Source organism: Sus scrofa, chromosome 14 (assembly GCF_054392235.1).
Source record: "Sus scrofa isolate SSC_HxYL_T2T_F1_AM1 chromosome 14, Sscrofa_HxYL_maternal_Yorkshire_Landrace_v2.0, whole genome shotgun sequence".
In the NCBI taxonomy this organism is placed as follows: Eukaryota; Metazoa; Chordata; class Mammalia; order Artiodactyla; family Suidae; genus Sus; species Sus scrofa.
Genome location: NC_139396.1, coordinates 12,302,327 through 12,308,326, shown reverse-complemented (window position 1 = coordinate 12,308,326; position 6,000 = coordinate 12,302,327). Strand labels below are relative to the sequence as shown.

At 51.6% G+C, this 6,000-nt stretch overlaps 1 protein-coding gene across 1 annotated transcript in view; it reads left to right on the top strand.

The window, feature by feature from the left end:
• The first annotated feature begins 2,729 nt into the window (after nucleotides 1-2,729).
• Nucleotides 2,730-6,000, top strand: part of LOC146396310 (uncharacterized) — a 150,756-nt gene continuing 147,485 nt past the window's right edge. Inside the window, exon 1 of the mRNA XM_084997529.1 lies at nucleotides 2,730-2,886. The gene's annotated coding sequence lies outside the window, so the exon portion shown is untranslated. The remainder of the gene's footprint in view (nucleotides 2,887-6,000) is intronic.

The window sequence follows — 6,000 nt, the reverse complement described above, 5'->3', positions numbered from 1 at the left end:
ACAAGGTACTTGCATGCCATTTCAGAAACCCTGTTTTTGTCTGTTCCCCCCCCCCCATTAGGGCTGCATCCGTGGCATATGGAGGTTCCCAGGCTAGGGATTGCATCAGAGCTGTAGCCACCAGCCTACACCTCAACCACAGCAATGAGGGATGCAAGCCACATCTGCAGCCTACACCACAGCTCACAGCAACGCTGGAACTTTAACCCACTGAGGGAGGTCAGGAACCCAACTTGTGTCCTCAGCAAGCTAGTCAGATTCATTTCCACTGAGCCACGTTGGGAACTCCAGGAGCCCTGTTCTTTATGAAAGTATTCAGGAGATAATGCAATATGTGCTTTATATCTTCTCCACTTAAAAAGCTGACTCATTTGCATAAAAACTTTTTGGATGGTTTTTATGAATGATTTGGGTTTTCAGAGTTAAAAGAATTTTTGAGTTGTGATAGCATCACAACCCCTAAAAATTGTTTAATAGCATCAAGATTAGGTAGGCCGTTTTGTTTGGGATTTTAGTAACTGAGAAAGTATAGGTTGTTAGCAGCACTCTGGAGCATGTACTACCCGTAGCACACGCTGTTAGTCACTAAAATTATACTGGTTCTAGACACAACAGGATTCCCATTTTTCAGTTGATGAAACCAAGGTTCAGAATGGCTAGGATGTCGGATACACTCTTCAAATCCAAGTATCCAGGTCCCATAACCTACATTCTTTTCCTTTGGCTTTGTAAAGTAAAACACTCTAAATGTACATTAGATTTTATCGGCCAAATGTGGAAATTATGTTTTGCAATTTTTAGCTCCAGTGTAGTTATAAGATCTAGTATATGGGAATAAAGACATTGAGGAAGTAGATTTATTTTACTAGGAACCAACACCTCATCCCTTTTGCAGAACAAAATTAGACTTTAAAAAAACCCCAAGATGTTATTAAAGGAAACTTTCAAATATAGTTTTATATAATTCTGGTAGTATTGCTTTTAAGCTGGTAGCTGCTATATATGTTAGTTGCCTTGTGCATCTACCAAGCGAAAAGCACTGTACTTAGCAAAATTGTCAGCAATTTCTTTAGATGCCCTTTGACTCTGGTGAGCAATGAAAACATTCCCATCTACTCCTCAGGGAGAGTCTGAATGTAAACACATCATTCCTTCTGTTCAGCTCCTGGGCACCCTCTCTACCTTTCTGAGTCTTCTGCCCAAGTTGGTTACCTTGTCACCAACATCCCACTCATGAAACGGTCAGCACTTCCCTGAGGACTGCTCACCACTGGTCACCTTTCTCTCCTCTCCTAATCAGGACTGTCTTGTCACATCACATCACATCACCTTTCACTCACCAAGTGTTTATGGAGCATTCAGCTCACGCCAGACACTATTCGAGGTACTGGGAACACAGCAAAGAGGAAAGGAGAGTAAAATCCCTGCTTGGGGCTTACATTCTAGTGGAGAAAAGAGAAAACAAACAAGAGATGGGGACCGAGTGTTGCTGGTGGACCTGGCAGTGTGCTCCAGAGAGGGACCAGAAGGAGGAAAGGACACCTGAGTGGATGAGACCGAAGCTGGGGACCAGTGAGGGAGGGGTGGGAACAGTGTGGTTGTGGGGGACAGAGGACAAGGTGGAAGAGGCCTGGAGGGAGCAGGTGCAGGGAGGGACTGTGAGTGGCCAGAGGCCCGGGGATGGTGGCCTAGGTGGGACCTGGCCAGCAGCGGGGAGCAGAGGGTAACCACTGCAGGTAGAGCTAGGGATGGGCCAAGGGAGCTGGACACTGTAGCTTCCAGCAGTAGGCATAGAGACCAGGTGGAAGTTGTGTTCCTGACACTTTCCAGCTGGGCCGCATCAAGGGGCCACCTGCCCTCGTGGCTCCAGCCCAGCGAAGGAAAGGAAAGCATTCTCCATCACCCGAAGACAAAGACAGGGCTGTGAGCTCCAAGCACGCACTCTGCAGTCAGGCGGGCCTGGGAGCTTCACAGTGTCTCCTCAGTTCATGGCCGGGGGGGGGGGGTGGGGGTGGGGTGGGGGGTGGTGGCGGGGGGGTGGTGGTGGCGAGGTGACAAGGCAGGCGCGCTGGGGCTCGGCGGTGGGGCGCAGAGCCACTGCAGGCGGCGTGGGGTGGCGGCGGGGGGGGGCAGACTCGGCAGGAAGATGGGGCCTTAGCAGGCCCTGTACGGTGTGGGTGGGACCCCCCCTCAGTAGGCCTTGCGGGGAGGCAGGGCCTCTTCAGTCCAGGTGCCAGGGGGCGGGGCCTCGGCAGGCTGTGTGACTGGGGGGCGCGGCTTCTGCAGGCCAGCCAGGGAGGCGGGGCCTCGGCAGGCCGTTTCCTGGGGGGGGCGGGGCCTCGCAGGCCCGCGCTGACAGGGGGTCCTCGGCCGGCCTTGTGCCTGGGAGGCGGGGCCTCGGCCAGCCATGTGCCAGGTTGGCGCGGCTTCTGCAGGCCGAGCGCGGGGGGGTTGGGGGGGGGGCCTCGGCTGTCAATGTGCCCGGGGGGCGGGGCCTCGGCAGGCCATGTGCCAGGTTTGTGTGGCCTCTGCAGGCCCTCTGCCGGGGGGCTTGGCCTGGGCAGGCTATGTGACTTGGGGGCGCGGGTTCTGCAGGCCGAGCGCGGCGGGGCGGGGCCTCGGCTGGCAATGTGCCCAGGGGGCTGGGCCTGGGCAGGCCGCGGGAGGCGGGGGCACAGGGCTCACACCCAATCCCAGGCACAGCCTAGTTCACAGTCCTCTGCCATCTTGAATCGCGGTGTTGCTCTTAGTTTCCTCAGGAACCGTTAGTTTTTTAACAGCTGGCGCAGCTGCTTCCCTAACTGGGGTCTGCAGTGCAGGCGTGGTGTCTCTGCACTGCGCCCTGCAAGCAACTGAAACCCCGCCAAGCACAAAGGAAAAGAAAATGTAGACTTTGCTTTATTTCCCAGACCGTACTTTTATGAGCAGGGAATTGTTAATGGGCTTTGTAGGTGACAGTTGAACTGCTGAGGAGAAGGAGGCCTGAGGGGGGAGCAGAGGAGTCCAGGGCGTCAGAAGAGCCAGTGGGGAGCAGGTGGTGGTGCTGAGGGAGTGAGGGGGCGGTGGGGACGACGGAGATGAGATGAGAGGGTGGTGGTGAGGTGGGGAGGATGGTGATGAGGTGGGAGGATGGCGATGAGATGGGAGGGTGGTGGTGAAGTGGGAGGTCGGTAATGAGGTGGGAATAAGGCAGGGTGGATGGTGATGAGGTGGGAGGACAGCTAGAGGAAGTGGAGAAGGGGCTGATTGCAGGGCCAGCAGTGAGAGGGCTGTCACACAGCGCAGGAATCTTGACAGGCATCCAGCTTGAGAGGAAAGCCTTCAGGAAGGAGCGGTGTTGGGTGTCATTCAGATGGGCCCAGTTATGGTAGATTGAGGACGTTATCAGCACTACTAAATATCAAATAGACAACCTATCAGCATCTTTTACGAACCTGTAATGGAAACGAATCTGGAAAAGACTAGATATACACATGCAGGGGTATAATGGAATCACTTTTCTGCACACCTGACACACAACATTGGAAATCCACTCTACTTCAATAAAAAAGTTATTCAGGAGGGGACAGGAGCAGAGTAATAATTAGATTATTGTGGGGACAGTCGCCAACTTCCAGCCCCCTTTGGTGCTGGGCTCCTCCTTCGTCCTCTCACAGGTTCGAATGCCTCTGACCCTCTGCCCAGACGTGACTCTTGCTAGAATGTCCATGTTAGAGGGGCTGTGACCCTTTAAAAGGAATTTTTCCCTGGTGGGGTCCCCAGGGTCCCAGGCCTGGCTTGCCAAGAGTGGTCATGAGGGGCCAACTCTCACAAAAGCCCTGGGACTGAGAAGGCCTGCATCAGCTTCCACTTGGAGCCATGGAGGTGGCCAGTTACAAATGCCTTTTTAATGTTGCTCCCAACACTCTGTAACATATCAGGCCATTGCTTCAGGTAACTTCATCGTGAGGCCACTTTCCATTTTATTTCATATTTTCCTGAAGGGATATTGTCCTTGTCAAGCAGACAGGAGCTGACGAGGTGAGGGATCGTAACAATGTGTTATACCTTTGTAAAATTTCTCACCCAGCTCCCTCCCATCATCAACTCAAGACCTAAGATACCGGAAAAGCATCTCTTCTCTCCTCCTTTTTCTTCCTCTGGCTGGTCCTGACCAGAGGGCCCTAGTGAGAGCGGCTCCTGATAATGTCAGGATCTTCTTCGGAACCTGCAGCATAATTCATTTTCCCCGGAATGGATGTGGAGCCTCCCAGTGCTTCCAAATTGGGCTGCACCAACTCTGAGACTTCTGTGTTCCATTTTCTCAACGCTCCAATGAATTGTCAAGACAAAGCTTTGTGTCAAGATAGAGAAGCATCTTTTCCCAGGCCTGCATTTCTGGCTGGGAAACAGGAGCCCAAATCCTAAATGTGTCTATTTGGTCAGCTTACAGTCCAAACAGCGATTTTGGAAATGCAGAGTTTGCAGAGCCTGATGCCTCTCCTGCAGTTTAAATCTGCACAGTTGTCACCAGTTACAGACTATGGCAGATGGCTTGCAGTGTTTAGAGGAGGACAATGGACAAGGAGTCAAAGAGAGAAAAGAGCAGCGCATGTCCTGGTTCAGCTCCTCCAAGTTGCCATTAAAAGTGCATAATTTCACCAGACTCTAGCCTCAAACATCCATGGTCAATTAAAAGCTCTCTCCGGTCAATGGGTTGTGACACAGAGTTTCTATGTTCTAGGGACACCTTCTACCCTTTAGACAGACTGCCTTTCGCCCTGAAAAATGGCATCCAAAGCCCCACTGTCAGCTAACAAGTGTGTAACTTGCATTGGTGGCACCTTCAGGTTTCATGGCATTTCCTGTCTCTCCACCATGTATAGGCTGTGCGTTAAAACTTCTGAAATCCCCTTTTCTATTCTCAAGGGTTCCCACACCCCAGGTGACGATGGAATCCACAATTATAATAAGCAACTTCCAAACAAAACTAAGGGCCCTGCTTTCCTTACAACCATTGCTCTTTTCCCTATACTTCTTCAAACTGGCCCAAGACATTTTAAGGCTGCTGTCTTTGGCTTCTGTGCAGAAAAGAGTACCTCCTGGTTTCTTCATCTGCTGAAGATGGACCTAGTCCCTTCTCATTTCTTAGCCTAAGCTGTGAACCTTTTGCTAATGATGATTTGTAGTCTGAGCTCTCTGGGGTCCAGAGAGAGCTCTGCAGGTGCCTGTCAAATGCTCGACCTGAGAAAGACCAAGCCAAGCTAAATCAAGCACCATGGCTTGACTCAGCTTTCCAAGTTCTGCAACAGAACAGCAACCCCCCACCCCCACCAGGAACAGAACCTCCCATCAACAGCTTCCTCTCTCCCCCTGGGTATCTCCCAGGAATTTTTTGAAGATTGCCCGGGGCTGCCAGCCTCATCTGCCTTTTCACTTGACTCGTTCCTCCTCTCCCAGCTATTTGCGAAAATAACAGGGATTCCTCCCCCTCTTGTTAGAACAAAACTTGCTAGGAAGTTGACCCTAGTCTTCTGAGGCTTCCTCGTGTTGTCCCAAAGCCTGTCAGGTAATTTGTAAGTTTGTTAGTTTAAGTGGCAGAGCTAAAGGCTTTTCTCTAACCAACTGACTGGTTGGTTTCCCCTCTGCCTCTGAGCAAGCTTCATTCTAGAGTCAGAGATGTCCAGGCACAGCCTTCTGAGTACACTCTCCTCTTGACTTTGAAATCTTCACTGGGCTTTGCCTGCATCTATGCTGGACGATGAGCCTCGGCAACACATGAGGACTTTCATGCCTCACTGGTCAGCACCACTGTGCTGCTGGGATGGAGCCTCCATCCTCCATTCCTATATCCATGCCTACTTTTCAGGCTCACTGGTGAAGAAATAGGATGAGGAAGCAGGAAAGGATCAGAGGCAAGGAGCATGGTCTCACTGACAGTCCATAAGCCTGAATATCTGAGGTTCAGCTCCTTTTATGCAGGTTTCACAGCTGAGAAACTGAGCCCACCCAATCCTCATT